Raw genomic sequence first — 14,819 nt, forward strand, 5'->3', positions numbered from 1 at the left:
TGGGGCTGCGGCACCATAGCTGTTTGTTTATTCAATAAAGCCGCACAAGGCAGAGCTTTTGAGTCACTTTCTGACTTGCTGTGTGGCTTTTAACAAGCCGCTTGACCACTCTGTGCTCCTGCCCCCCCCCCCCCCAACCGCTGGAATGACAGAACGGATGATGCCATGCTTTGCAGCATTTATCCACAGACTGAGGTTTGTTTATGGGTGAGATAGTGGAGCAAATGACCAGGATGGGGTGGACCTCCTCCTTGGAAGTACAGTCATTTGACAATAGGTCAGAGCCCCTTTTGGCCGTCCTGTGGCTGGAGGTGGTGTGGAAAAAGCATGAGCTGTAGGGCCAGACATTCCCAAGGTCAAAACTTGGCTCCCTGCATCTTACCAGCTTGTGGCCTCGGGCAAATTCATCTCTCCACCCCTCTGTCCTGGGGATAATAGTAGTTCTTTTGGGAGGCGATGGAGAGATTAAAGGAGGTAGCATCTGTGAAGGGTGAAGGACAGTCTCTGGAATATTGCAGATGCCTAATAAACTAAAACCCATGAATCAGAGAAAGTACACTCAATTAGGGTAAGTGAGATCGTTCCTTGGGATATACCCACATCTGTACTCCTCTCTCTTGCCGCAATTGAAGGCAGGTGATTCGGCGCTGCCAGGTGAATGCCCCGGAAGGTTCTACAGTGCTGTCTTTCCTGGAAATGAAGGCCCCTTATCTCTCATCCTCCTTAGGGCTCAGCTCAGTTTTCATCTCCCTGGAAGACAGAGCCAATCCGAAATAGGCTTTACAAGGTCCCAAGTTCTGTCAAGGAAAACCGTCAGGAGGGGGGACATGCTGCAGGGCAAGGCAGCAAACCCCACCTGTGGGGCCCTGTCTTCCTGGGCGGCTTGTGGGTTCCAGCCTCCCTGGTGGCACGGCTCTGGGTGGGCCACCCAGGGGCTGAGATTTTGGGGCTGCCCAGCCACAAATCCTCCCTGTCTTGTGGGCTAATTCTTGATAGTTCTCAGAGCCCGTTGACTTAAAGCTTTGATCCCTGCTGAAGAGAGATACGCTGGGAAAAGATATCACCTAATCCTCCACAAACACGTGACTCTCTGTGTCTGTAACTGTAGCGACATTGCTGCTGGCCCCCTGTGTCTATTGCCCTATGTACTCATTTAGTAACAGAACCCCCAAACTCTGGCTGCCCAATTAGAGCAGGGTTTCTTGACCTTGGCACTCTTATGCACATTGTGCTGGAGAATTCTTCCCTGTTCGGGGCGGTTCTGTGCAGTGTCAGACATTCAGCAGCGTCCCTGGGCTCTACTCTCCATGACCCACCCAGATGTGACCAAAAATGTCTCTGGACATTGCCAGGTGTCACCTGGGGGGAGAGGGTGGGTACAGAATCTCATCAGGTTGGTAACTGTCAGGTTAGAGACCATATCTCCCAGCCTCCCTTGCAGCTAGGTGAGGCCCCAGAAGGAAGGCTGGCCAGGGGCACATGACTTGAATACTCAGAAGTGTCAACATGAGCACCCGCCACTTACCCTTAAAGGGAGGAGTGGGCCCTCTGCTTCCTTTCTCCCCTTCCCACCGGAGGGAATGTGAACACAGTGTCAGGAGCTGGTGGCTAAAAGCCGTGGGTCAAGGGGGCAGAATAACTACAGAGGAGCCTGGGTGCCCAATGCTGTGGAGGCACCACATCTACCCTATCCCTTATGCTTCAACTGCTCTGTGAGAGACAAATAACCTCCTACTTGTCTCTGTCACAGTGGCCAGACTATATCCTCATTCCCATAATGAGTTTATCACCACTGGTTTCCTTTTTTTTAAAAAAAGATTTTATTTATGCCTGAGAGACACAGAGAAAGAGAGGCAGAGACACAGGCAGAGGGAGAAGCAGATGCGGAACTCGATCCCGGGACTCCAGGATCACACCCTGGGCCAAAGGCAGGCGCTCCACCGCTGAGCCACCCAGGTGTCCCTATCACAATCAAGCCACCCAGGCGTCCCTATCACCAGTGCTTTCCTGACAGCAGAGTCTGAAACAACAAGTGAGGAGAAGTGAATGTAAATAAAGGAGAGAAATGACTAAACCTGCCCCGAGGAGCCCCTTTACATTCCAGGCATTGTGCTAGGGGTTTGTGTAGATACTGCTTTTATTTCGTTAATTATTTGAGTAGCTCTACTGGAGAGAGACTATGATCCCTGTGTTTCCAGAAGAGACGATCAGAGCTCCAAGAGGTCCAGGTCATCCATGTCTCACAGCCAGCCAAGGAGGGATAGAACCAGGTGTGAGTCGGAGGCCTCAAAGATTCCACTACACCATGCTGCTCCTATGATTGAGAAACCATGCCTCATGAGGATGCCACTGTCCTTGGGATCACCTGTCACATGGAGCCCTGCTCCTGTCTCCACCCCAACACTGTCTTTGCTCCCCTCATGGCCCACATCCAACCCTGCTCATCTCCCATTGGTCCCCAGGCTTACCTGTGCCTTCCTGCCTCTGCAACCTTTATTCAAGCAGCCCCCTTGGGCTGGGCTGCCTTTAATAGCCTTGCAAATCCCTACCCCCCTACACTTTCTGGCTCAAAGCCCTTCTGAGGACTGCTCAGACATCCCCTCCTACGGGAAGCCTTCCCTGACTATACCCTTTTCAGTATGAGCAGGTCCCTATTCTCTGTGCTCTCTACACATCTGTGCCACTCTGTGGGGGCACCTTCCACGCTGTATGAGAGGTGTTGTCTACAGGAGGGAGCTCTTCTTTGTCCCTGTCTCTCCGCTGATCAATGTGATGTTAAAACACGGTACTTACTCTAGGACGGGGGAGGGAGAGAGGGATGCTGGGACGCTGCCAAGGGGGAGAACCAGCTCGTGATTCATTCACCCCTTTGTGTGACCTCAGTAAAAGTCCTTTGCTGGTTGCTGTGAGCAGTTTCACGGGGAGGAAATGTCCTGGGTTTGGTTTTCAAAGAGAGAAGACTCTCAGAGGAAGCTAAGAAGTCAGATCTAGAACATACAGAACAGTAAACTATGGACACTGTGCCTGCAGGTCGTCTATAGAAGGCTTCTCCGGAGGCCCCCAGCGGGCTCTGGCCCTCTCCATCCCATCAGCCCCAGGGAACGCCACCTCATTTTCACAGCAGCCTGAGCGAGACCTCGCTGGAGCAATAGTCCTCTGCCAGAAGGCCACACGCCAAGGTTCCAAGGCTGAAAAGAAGGACCAGGTGGCCAGTGCCTCCCTGCCCCAACTCACTCAGAGGGTAGGAATTACCCTTATAGCTAGTTCTGGGGGAACCTGCTTGCATTTGGGGTGCGGGGCACCCTTTCCCAGCCCCCTACTCCTGGGAAGCCTCCCCAGGGAGTCAGGAAGGGGTTACGTCTAGGACAGGAGGATTCCCTCCCTCAGGTGCTCTGGGAGCTCAGAGGGAGGGGCATGTGGAGAGACAGGGGACAGCCTGACATCTCTGCGCATTGCAGCCAGACCTCCCCCACTCAATGTGGGGGGCCGCCTATCAGCCCAGAGTTTCCATGGGGTGTTCCTATGGCCCTCTGACAGTGGGTTTGGACATCTGGGCAAGGAGCCCAGCTACAAGTCCACCCTTGGCCAGAATGGCCTTCCTTTCTCCCCAGACAAGGGAAGGTGGGGATGTGGCCTGGCTGGCTGAATCGGCCCTGAGGGTGGTGGAGGATGACAGATGTCCTGGAAATGGTGATGGCATCAGTGAGGACAGCGGCCAGCCCCGGAGTACCTGTCAGGTGCTATCCTAAGCACATATTTCATCCTCACAACCACCAGGAGATTGATTCTGGCCTTGCCGTATTCATTATCCAAGTCACCTCAAAGCCCCCCTTTCCCTGGCAAAACGCTCCCACAGAAGCACCTGCCCACTCTGCAAGGCCTTGGGGTGGGAGTTGGGAACACAGCAGCCCTGCTAGCCTCCTGGCCAACATGCACATGGGCTTGAGAACCCTGTGCTGCTGTTCCTCCCCCCTCCTTTTTTTTTTTTTTTTTTTTTAAGGATTTTATTTATTTATCTATGAGAGACACACAGTGAAAGGCAGAGGCAGAGGCAGAGGGAGAAGCAGGCTCCTTGCAGGGAGCCTGACGTGAGATTCGATCCCTGGACTCCAGACTCATGCCCTGAGCCAAAGGCAGACGCTTAATCGCTGAGCCATCCTGGTACCCCGTTCCTCCCTTCCTTCCCAGGCCTGGCCCTGCACACAGGCCAGGCACCAGGGCCTGCCAGCGCTTTCCAGGGAAAGATGCCGATCCTTCCATACTCGTGGTGTCCTCTGTGTCCTCCCTCTTTTTCTCGCTGACCACGCAACATTCTGTACAGCCTGAGGATAGCCTGGCCCGTGCGGCCGAGGGCTCCCAGCACTGATTTTGCCCCTCATTGGCTGTGTGACCTCAGGCAGATCGCTTCCCCTGTCTGGGTCTCAATTTCCTCATCTGTGAAACCAGGGGGTGGGATGGAGCTAACCCTTTGAGCCCTACCGTCCTACTGTCTGGTGATCAAAGGCCAGCAGAAAGGCTAGCAGATCCAGCTTGGATGGCCCAGCCCCAGCTCAGGTAGCCACATTAATGGCTTTGCTGAAGGGAGGCTCCGGGTCTCGAAAGCTGCTATATCAAAATGTGTCCCAGCTCACTTAGATTACACTTCACTCCACTGAACTTCCAAAGAGGGGCACAGGGCTCCTCTGCAGACAATTGTGGGTGGAACGTCGACACAGCCAGTTGGACTTAAAGGGGTCACCTCATTGGGCAGCCAGGTGGGCTTTTATGGGCCTGCAGCCTTTGTGGTTTCCACGTGGTTCTTGTCTCCCCCACTCTGCACATCTCAGGTCCTGAGGGATGGTCCTGATGAGCCACAAAGACAGATAGACGGCCTCTCATAGGATGGAGTACAATCTGAGAAGCTGCCAGCCTGCGTAGGGATGGAGAGAACAAAGTAAGACTGTGAGTGTCATAGGTCATGGGTGAACTGTATTAGCAGCTCTGTGTGAGGACGAGGGACATGGGTTGTAGCTGATGATGAAAGTTGTCCATGTGGTGGTGGCTTTCTGAGAAACTGAAGCTTTGGTGTTGCATTCAGAGAAATAGAGTCTGAGGTTGAAAAGTGAGACTATTAATGTCACGGTTTATGAATGCTTCCTGTACCAGACACTGAGTTGGTTATTACATGGGTTACTTCATCGTATCCTGATAATATCCAACAAAGGAAACACTCTCATGCTCTGCCCATATTTTCCACGAACCAAGTGAAGTTCAGAGAGGTGAAGCAACTTGTCTGAGGCCACACAGCAGAGAAAAGTTGGGGGCCGGCTTCAGCTTTGGGTCTCTGCACCTGTTCTGCACCGAAGCAACATCATGTGAAGAATAATTGACAGAGCAATGGTTTTCTGGATGTGGAGGAGTAGCAGGGTCACGTTTGCCCTACGTCCAATCTTTTGAGGGGAACCAAGGCTGAAGAGTGAAAGGAATCATCATCATCCACCCAGGACAAGGAAGACATTTCTAGTAGTCCGTGTCTGAAGACCACAGGCCCCCTTGGGAGGGGTGGTTTCTTTGACCTTGAGTGTGTCTGTGTGTAACCTCCTGGCGGCAGGCAAGTAGATTCAGTCAGGGGTCGAGTGAAGGACCCTGCTGCTAACCCTGATATTTTGGCAAATTCAAGGTCTGAGGGAAATGGGCAGGGCAGACACATCTTGGTCTCCAGTGGCCAACAAGTTCATCACATGAACAACTTCTCCTGATGGGACTAGGAGTGTCACACACTGGACAGCCACAGGCCAACTTGAGGACCAACCCAGCTTGGAAGAACACCGGCCTCAGGGTTGGGAGACCTGGTCTTCTGGCTTCAGCTTTCAGCTCTATGCCCTTGGGCCAGTCACGTGACTTCTTGGGAACTCAGTTTCTCTCTCTCTTTTTTAAAGATTTTATTTATTTATTTATGAGAGGCACAGAGAGAGGCAGAGACACAGGAAGAGGGAGAAGCAGGCTCCCCTCAGGGAACCCGATGTAGGACTCAATCCTGGGACCCCAGGATCACGATCTGAGCCAAAGGCTCAGTTCAGTCACTGAGCCGCCCAGGAGTCCTTGGACTTCAGTTCCTTTACTGGTAAAAAGGAGTTTGGATTGGATCATTTCTGTGGTCCTGAAACAGACAGCTGGTTCACAGGAGCTTAGAACGACAGGCAAGCCCTTAAATGTCTCGGGGGCAAGTGTTGGAGAAACAGAAGAAATGGAGAGAAGATTAAGGGTGGGCCCCAGGGCAGCCTTCTGAAGGAAGGAGGTCCTCTTAGGGGGGTGGGCTAACGTGGTGCCGGATTGCAGGCTCAGGTTCAGAAACTGGGCTGGTGGTCCAAATGGGGTAGCCAGTTCTTGCATTTTTATCATGGGGGAGCTGGGAGAAACACTCAGCAGACAAAACACACCAAATTGGGTTGTTGGTGAGGGTGTGTGTTTTGTCTGCTGAGCCTGACACCACTGATGTGCTGCTTCCTGCACAGAGACACACGAGGCAGCTTCTAGAGGCTCTAGGTTGGGTGTGAGGTGGCGCAAGCAGGCACGCAGCTCCCAAAGGGCTTGTCCTGTCTGGAGCTTTGCAGTTAACACCTCTGACAAGCTTTATTATTGTGAATGAGGAGGAACTCCCCCAGCGTCTGCTTTTTGAACCAAAGAAAACCCAGGTTCGAATCCCAGTTCTGCCACTCACCAGCTGGGTGGATTTGGGCAGTTCCCTTAACCTAGATGTCCATATATAACTTATCATCCAAATGGGGGGCATTTTGGAGAAAGGGGTGGGGAAGCTATCATTAATTATGCTGGGACTACCAGCATACACTGAGACTGTTCGGGGCAAGTTGAGACATAGGTCGCACTGCCTGCCCTATATCTACGTGGAGAAAAGGGACATTGAGGCATTAATGCACATGTTTCACACTGCTGTGCTGCAGATGCAGTGACTGGCCTGGCAGTTAGCGGGTGCTCATGCAGAAGACTCCAAGTTGCCATTCTCAGAAACACAGAGAAGTGGGGCAAACTGGGGTCCCAGAGAAGCCATGCTCAGACTTGCTTCAAATCCATGGGTTCTTCCCTGGAGGGCCTGTGCTCAAAGCCAGCTAGGATTTGGGCCTCCGTTTGGGATCTGTTTACCTTTTCATAAACACAGATGCAGGGTTTTTCTTGGCGAGGCCCCTCTGCTCACAGCTCTGGGATCGTACCTTAAAGCATTTGCTCCCAAGTGATTTGAATCAGGATCTACCAGGATGTTTGTTTTCCAAGGCCTTTAGTCAACATGTGGGTGTGGAAATGCCAACTAATTTCAATGTAGAGTCAACTCTTTTTTAAAAAGGGACTTTGACATTAGACTTTTCAAAATAACATAGTATTTAAACAAAATTCCATTTCCACCTTTCCATCACCAGCAGCAGTTGCTGAAGATATTTCTGTTCTAGCCAGAGGCTTCCCCAACTTATATTTTAGCTGGTTCCTTTCCTGTGTCAGCGCCCGGACTGTGATGTCACATGCTGGGGTGTGAAATCATGCTTCCACAGATTACGGTTTACTCTCTGGCAGAGGTCAAAGGACTGCTTGGGCCAGAGTCTTATTTTGCTTCTTTCTGGTCCCTTGGTTTGTTGACTGCCTGAAACAGCAGCCTACAGCCCACACCCTCCAACATCCTCTTCTCTTCAGCTGTGGCACGATCCCAGGAGTTCCTATGCATACTTCACCACTTAAACCTCATAGCTCCCATGGCCTTTGAGGTACCAGGATCCGGCATAGCTACTTTTGACGAAGTATCACGGGTCCCAGATGTGATCACTCTGAACAGGCCTTTACTAAAACCTGCAGGTTGGCTGGGAGCATACACACCTGGCATCCTCCCGTTAGTTACCTACTCTGGTCCCTTCCCTCCCAGCTCCTACATTCCCAGGGCCTATCCTGTATCATGCACCACGCACCCCCACCTGGGGTATCTCTCTGCTGGCTGGGAAAATCAGGCAAAGTCTGAGAAGCCCTCAACCTATTTGTTGTGCACTTGGGATGTGCGCATTGCTCTCAGTGTAACACACAGTATTGCACTTCAAGAGCAATGGTCTAGCCTGCTTGTGGGGCTGGAGGAGGAGGTGGAGAGATACAAAGAAAAGAACTGAGCCTTGAATAAGTTATCAAGTAACCCCTCTCTGCCTCAGTTCTGTCACTTGTAGAATGGGGTTGACAGCAATAGTTCTTCCTTGGACCGGTGTGAGAGCTCAGTGCGTTCACAGGTGTAAAGTGCTTAGAGCCTGTCTGACATTTAGCGAGCGCTCAATGCTCTTGGCCATTTTTATGATAAATCTTCATCGCAACCCTAGGAGATCGGGACTCTGACTATCCCCATCGGAATCGAGGAGCTGAGATTTGGAAAGGCCCAGGAGCTTGTCCAAGCCATGTGCTAGAATGATAGGCAGTCAGCATGCTTCGGGAAGTCTGACGCCCTGCTCTCTGTGACGTGAGAGTCTGGGTTAGATCCCAATTCAGTTCCTTCATGTATATTTATAGAGACCAACATGCCAGGAGCCAGGGAGCCAGCGGGGAGCGCCACCCAGTTTTTACGCAGCCCATGCAGGCAGGCTCTGGACTAGGCACAGTTAATCTTCAGCCATCCCCACTGGCTTCATCTGGCTCATTAAAACCAGACACGTTCTGAGTTTACTTAGCATCTGTAGAGAGCCTCTTTCATCTTCAAACACTTCCCGAAGCACCAACCAATTAATCCTTACAACACCCTCATCTTTGTAGACAAATATTTATCCTCATTTCATACCTAGGAAAAGTAAGGCGCAGGGAGGAGAACAGACTGGCGGGGAGGAGGAAGAGGAAGTGGCAGGAGCTCAGCTGAGATTCTGAGCGGAGGCCCCTCTGGCTGCCCGGTCCATCTGGAGGCTGCAGGGAAATTCTTCCTGTAATACCCCCCACCGCCCCCCACCCCTTTTTATATAAATGGAAGCAGAACCTTTTGCAAGTTCAGAAGAATTAGATTTCTTTAATAGTAACCTGCAGGAAACACATTAAAAACACATTCTATCGGTTACAAATCTTAATGTCACCAGCCAAGGATGAGGGAATTAATGCCGGGCCCCAAATACATATAGTCAGCAACTCTGGGGCAAGGGCAGAGACGATTTATAGAGTGTGAGGTCTGGACGTCTGGAGCAGGCAGGCTGAGCTCAGCGATGAAATTGAAACAGGGCTGTTTTCAAATGGGGGCGGAATGGGGGAAGCAGCGGAGGGCGGCTTTGATTCAATCATTCTTTCCCATTGCTTCTCAATGTGATTTTTTTTTTAATGCTATAAAGACCAGGTTCTGATCTGTCATGAGAAGACTGCTTTTGTTAACTTAAGCTCCCAACAAGGGCAGCTGTAAGAGAATCAACCCCCCAAAAGTACATTGCCCCACCAAAACAATCTAGTCCTGATTATCTAGCCCCTCTCCCGCCCCCACCTGGCTCAAACAAAAGGGAAATGCAAGCCATGCCTCGGCTGGGGAATCTGTGCAGCAGAGACAAAACATATGTATAATTAATGTGGTTTTAATTCTTTTAGCAGCAGAGAAAAATTTCTTTACCTTTATATTGTACAGTAAAACACAATTACAGAAAACCACACCAGAAAAGGGGGGACGGTGCCCTGGATGGCTCAGTCGGTTGAGCGTCTGCCTTCGGCTTGGATTGTGGTCCCTGGGTCCTGGGATCGAGCCCTGCATCCGGCTCCCTGTTCTACGGGAGCCTGCTTCTCCCTCTCCCTCTGCCTGCTGCTCCCCCTGCTTGTGCCCGCGCTCTTTCTCTCTCTGTCAAATAAATAAATAAAATATGTTTTTAAAAATGGTGTAGGGTGCCTGGGTGGCTCAGTGACTGAGAGTCTGCCTTTGGCTCAGGGCGTGATCCTGGGGTCCTGGGACCGAGTCCCACATCAGGCTTCAGCGGGGAGCCTGCTTCTCCCTCTGCCTGTGTCTCGCCTTTCTCTGTGTGTCTCTCATGAATAAATAAATAAAATCCTTTTTTAAAAAATGGTTAGCTTAGTAAATTGTGGTGAGGGGCACAGTGCAGGTCTCTTAAATTGTTTTAATTTTTGGACTGAACGCTCCATAGTGCCAAACTTGAATCTAACACAGCCTTGGAAAAGAAAAGCTTTGAGTCTCAGGGGTAGAATGTGCTCATTTTAGGAAGGATAGTGGCCTAAAGAGCTATGTGCATCGCTCTGCTGTTCTGAACAGCCCCATTCCCCAGCCATATGTTCGCTGCTCACAGAGAAAGGGCACAAAAAGACTCAGTGGGCCACTAGGGGCTGAGCCCCACAAGTCGAAACTTGGGTCCCCAGCATGTTCCCACTACTGGCCCCTTTTGTTGAAAACCACCCACCATCCCCCTGGAGGCTGGGCAAGTTTCTGGAAAAGTTCTTGTGGTCTTTTTTCCCTGGAGGACAAAAAAGGTGAAAAGGGGTCACATCACCCCCACCTCTTTTTACAGCTGGGAAAACTGGGGCCACAGGGCTGATTTGAGATCAGCAGATGGTAGTAGAGCCAGGAGCGGAAGCTGGGTCACAGGACTCCCTGCTCAGTGCTCCTCTGCCACACTACGGGGCCTCTTGTGCCCTGATGCTGGGTTCTGCTTGTCAGGAACTAGTAACAACAATCTCTCACCAGCCCTGGCACCCGTTAGGCTGACCCAGGATTGAGGTGGGGGTGTCTGGCACACAAAAGTTTTAGTGCTAAACCTGAGACAGTCTCAGGCAGACTGGGATGAGTGGGTCACCTTACTGAGCTGTGTCCTCATAACCGATGCTCCATTGGGTTGACTGATGAGCGGGCACTGAATATGTTGAGGGCAATCAAAGAGTCAGAGAAGAAGAAGGCATTCCTTGGTGGAATGAGTTGGCTTCGAGTACAATCATCCAATAACTGAGGTTTTTAGGAGTTACTGAAAGAAAGAAGGATTTGTCCTGAATTATAACAGCTAACACTCTAAGCATGCTTTATAATAATGTTAGTGCACTTCACTTCCAGATCTTAATTATTTGGGCCCTTAAGGTAAAGATTTTTGATTAAAATAATTTTTACAAAGCGGGAAATTAAAAAAAAAAAAACAAAAAAACAAAAACAAAAAAAAAAAACAAAGCGGGAAATTGAGGCACAGAGCAGCTCTCAGTGAATAGATAGGACTCGCAGAGGCCCCAGTTCTCTGACCCCTGACCAATGCTCTTCCGCATGCCTTCTCTGCTCAGGAACCCTGGCTAGAGGCCAGACCTTGAGTTCTCTCTTTAATTGTTGGGAAGCAGGAAGCCAGAAGCTGGGGGTTTCTAAATTCAGTTCCAAGGACCTTGGATTAACACCAAAATAACTCCCTTACTGGAGACTTGCTCTCAGAAAAGCACCTTCGTGGAGACAAAGAATTATCTCCATTTGGTTCAATCAAGCAAGGCTGTTTACCTTTAGCCTCCTAGATCTGAAAGCCGAGCTCCTTCAGAGAGATGGTTGGTTTGTAGGCTCTCCCTTCCCAAATGCCATTCAGACAGCCCCAGTCCTGGTCATAGCTTTCCACTCCCACTGGAGCAGCCCAACTCCAGTCTGCACTTCTTGAAATTAGAGCTGGAGGTGAAAGCTTAGCCCAGCTCTGCATTTCAATGCCTTTCTTCTTTCTTGGGCTTTAACTGCTTTTTCTGGCCTCAGGGAATCCCTTGGAAGTTAATAAAATTTACTACATCAAAGGGCTCCACAGCCATTACCCAATTAAAAGCTCACAGCACTCCTGCAGCAGGTAAGCATTATTAACCCCATTTTACAGATGGGGATACTGAGGTTAATTGGTTTGCCCCTGGCTCCTGAGGAAATGAGTGTCCCAGTTGGCAGTAGGACTGGATGGTTTGTTCACATCACCCCTCGGGAGAGGGGAGGGTTGTCTCTGCTGAAATCCGTTTTCCAGAGGACCTTGATTTCTGAAAGATTTTCTTTTTCCTTTAGGAAACCGATCACTTACCAGCTGCACCAAGGATGAGGAATTTCCCCAAAACTCGCTCCTACCTTCAACCAGGAGAGGCGCCATAAAAATAGATGAAAGCTAAGAGTTCAGTGCAGTAATTTAGGAAACAATTTGGGCCTTTCAGAAATTAATGTTATTTAAAGATGCAGATTCATCCACCCCAGTGGCCTCCTGGGAGTGCTTCCTGAACCATCTGGTTCAATCAGCTCATTTTCTTTCCTCTAATCCTCCTGGCTCTTGTGTGTGTGTATGTGTATGTGTATGTACAGGGAAGGTTCCCGAGGAACTCAGAGCATGAATAAAAAGCAAAGACCTTTCTCTTTCAACCAGCCACCTCTCCTCTTTTCCAAACAGCATTAAATTCCTAATCCTGTTTATTCTTAGTGGGGGTATAAAATTCATGTCCCGACAGACAATGAGGAGATCTGTGGAAGCCTCTACCCCAGGGCTCATGTCCTCTCTGTGTGGGTCCAGCCAGGATGGCTGGGGTATCTTTACCCCATTTGCCAAGAGGACCTACAGAACCTGGTGGTGTCTGGGGATAAATTTGTCCAGGCCTGCTGAAAGAGGAAGGAAAAAAAAATTTTGTTTTTGGTCTGGTTAAAGCTATCCATGAACCACAAGGAAGATTTCAAAGACTCAGGTGAGAGTTTTCAAAAGAAGGGTTTCAGCACCGTCCCAATGGTGTAAGTCCCTACTTCTTGCTGTTCAAGTCCAATTATAATCCACAAAGGCAGATGCTGTGTTTACATAAATAATTACGAGATTTTGTACAGCCAGACGTGTTGCAGCACACAAGAGGCAAGCCCATAAATTACATTGGGGAATTAAGGGTCAGAGTGATCTTATCTCTGTAAATCCGGCCAAATTCCGGCAAACTAAAGGCACATCCGATTGACTTGAGCCTTGGGAGGCACAGGTCCCAGAAACCAGTGAGCCCAAGGATGGCACTACCCACCCACCCCCACCTCCCTTTCTGCTCCTCCTCATTCAAGTTTGCTGGCTGGCTCTGAGAGCTGCGGGGTGGCAGGAAGAAGAATTGTCCCAACTTGCTTTTTGCCCAACCTGCAAGGGAGGAAGGCAGGAGACGGGTGTAGGCACTTCACTTGCATCCTCTCTTTTTCGTCCTGGACCACACAGGATCTTGCTCCTAAAACAACAGCAACAGTACAGGAGTGATGATGGGAAACAGTAAGGCAGTGAGAGTAACAGAACGGAGCTTCTCCAGAAGTTTCCCTCCTGCATAGGCCAGACCTGCACGTTTGCATTCATTCAACAGAGATGTATTGAGTTCCTAGTAACATCCCCCTACCATCCCCATCCCCAGTGCTATGGCACAGAGCAGGGCTGAGGGCTCAGGCTCTGAAACTAGAATGCTTGATTTTAATCCTCACTCTGCTGGCCACCCTGGGGACATGATTAAGTGTTTGGGCCTCAGCTTCCTCATCTGAAAAGCAGGTTGGTGATAGCGCCATCCCCTTGGAGTGAGGTGAGGATTAATCAAAGTAATGCATAAAGAGCTCTTAGAACAACCACTGGCACACAGTAAGTACTCAATATGTGTTGGTTGTTGCTAGTATTATTCCTGGGCTCGGCACATGTGGGGCTCTGTTCCAAAGGTGGTGATGGGCTGGTTGAGACAGACATTCCCACGTAAACACAAAAGATATGACAAGGAGTATGGTTGATGATGTACCAAGTGAATTGGGAAAGAATTAAGTTCCAAGGAGCAGACTGAAGGCAAGATTGCTATGGCAGGAGGAAGCCTCACAGAGGAAGGAAGGCTTAAGCTGGGTTTGAAAGATGTGCAAGATTTGGCCAGACCACAGAAAGGCATGACAGATCGGGGGAGAGCTCCAGGCAAGGGGCTAGAGCCCCAAGAATCCACAAGAATTAAGCTAGAAGTCAAAGGATTATGCAATTATGATGCTTTCAAGACTACAAGCCAAACCTCTTCAGTTAAGATTTCCAAATCAAAATGTTGGCCTCTCTTATAGAGAAAGAAATATTAATTTGTGTTAACTTCATTTGACAAAACAATGTTACAAAGTAAGGGCAACAGAGCTTATTGTGAAGAGAGCAGAAGAGGCATAGATCTACCATAAGTAGAACTGCAATTTATAAAAGAGGAGGATAGGTATACCTGATAGAGATGCTACTGAAATAATATTGTTTGGTGAAGTAAAAAGTATTCTACCCAAAAAGCGTTCTATTCTTTCAGTCATTCTTTGAATATGTATTGAGTATTTACTGTGTGCCAAGCACCCAGGGAGACTCTCGTAGTGACAGTAAACATGGATCCTGCCATAAAGGTGTTGAGCTCAGATTTGTCACTTTCTAAAAGTTAGGAAATAGTCTAAAAGAAATAAAAGCAGGTCCACATGAAGCAAGAATTTCAAGGACATTGCTATATAGTATGTTTCCAAACATTTTTTGATCTGCCTTCATGCAATTTCATAAATGAATTTGGTCTTCATCTGAGTAAGAATTACAAGAGTTTGTTACTGAACATGTAAAAAATTAACCCAGTCACCAACAACTGAATTTCTTTTTTTTTTTTAAAGATTGTATTTATTTATTCATGAGAGACAGGTGAGAGAGACAGAGACATAGGCAGAAGAAGAAGCAGGCTCCATGCAGGGAGCCCGATGTGGGACTCAATCCCAGGATTTCAGGATCAGGCCCTGAGCCAAAGGCAGATGCTCAACCACTGAACTGCCCAGGCATCTCAACAACTGAATTTCTAAACAAACTTTTCCTTGGATACCACTGCTTACAAAAATGAATTAATTCAAAAAAAATTTAAAAAAAATT

This window comes from Vulpes lagopus, chromosome 1 (assembly GCF_018345385.1).
Source record: "Vulpes lagopus strain Blue_001 chromosome 1, ASM1834538v1, whole genome shotgun sequence".
NCBI classification, from domain to species: Eukaryota; Metazoa; Chordata; class Mammalia; order Carnivora; family Canidae; genus Vulpes; species Vulpes lagopus.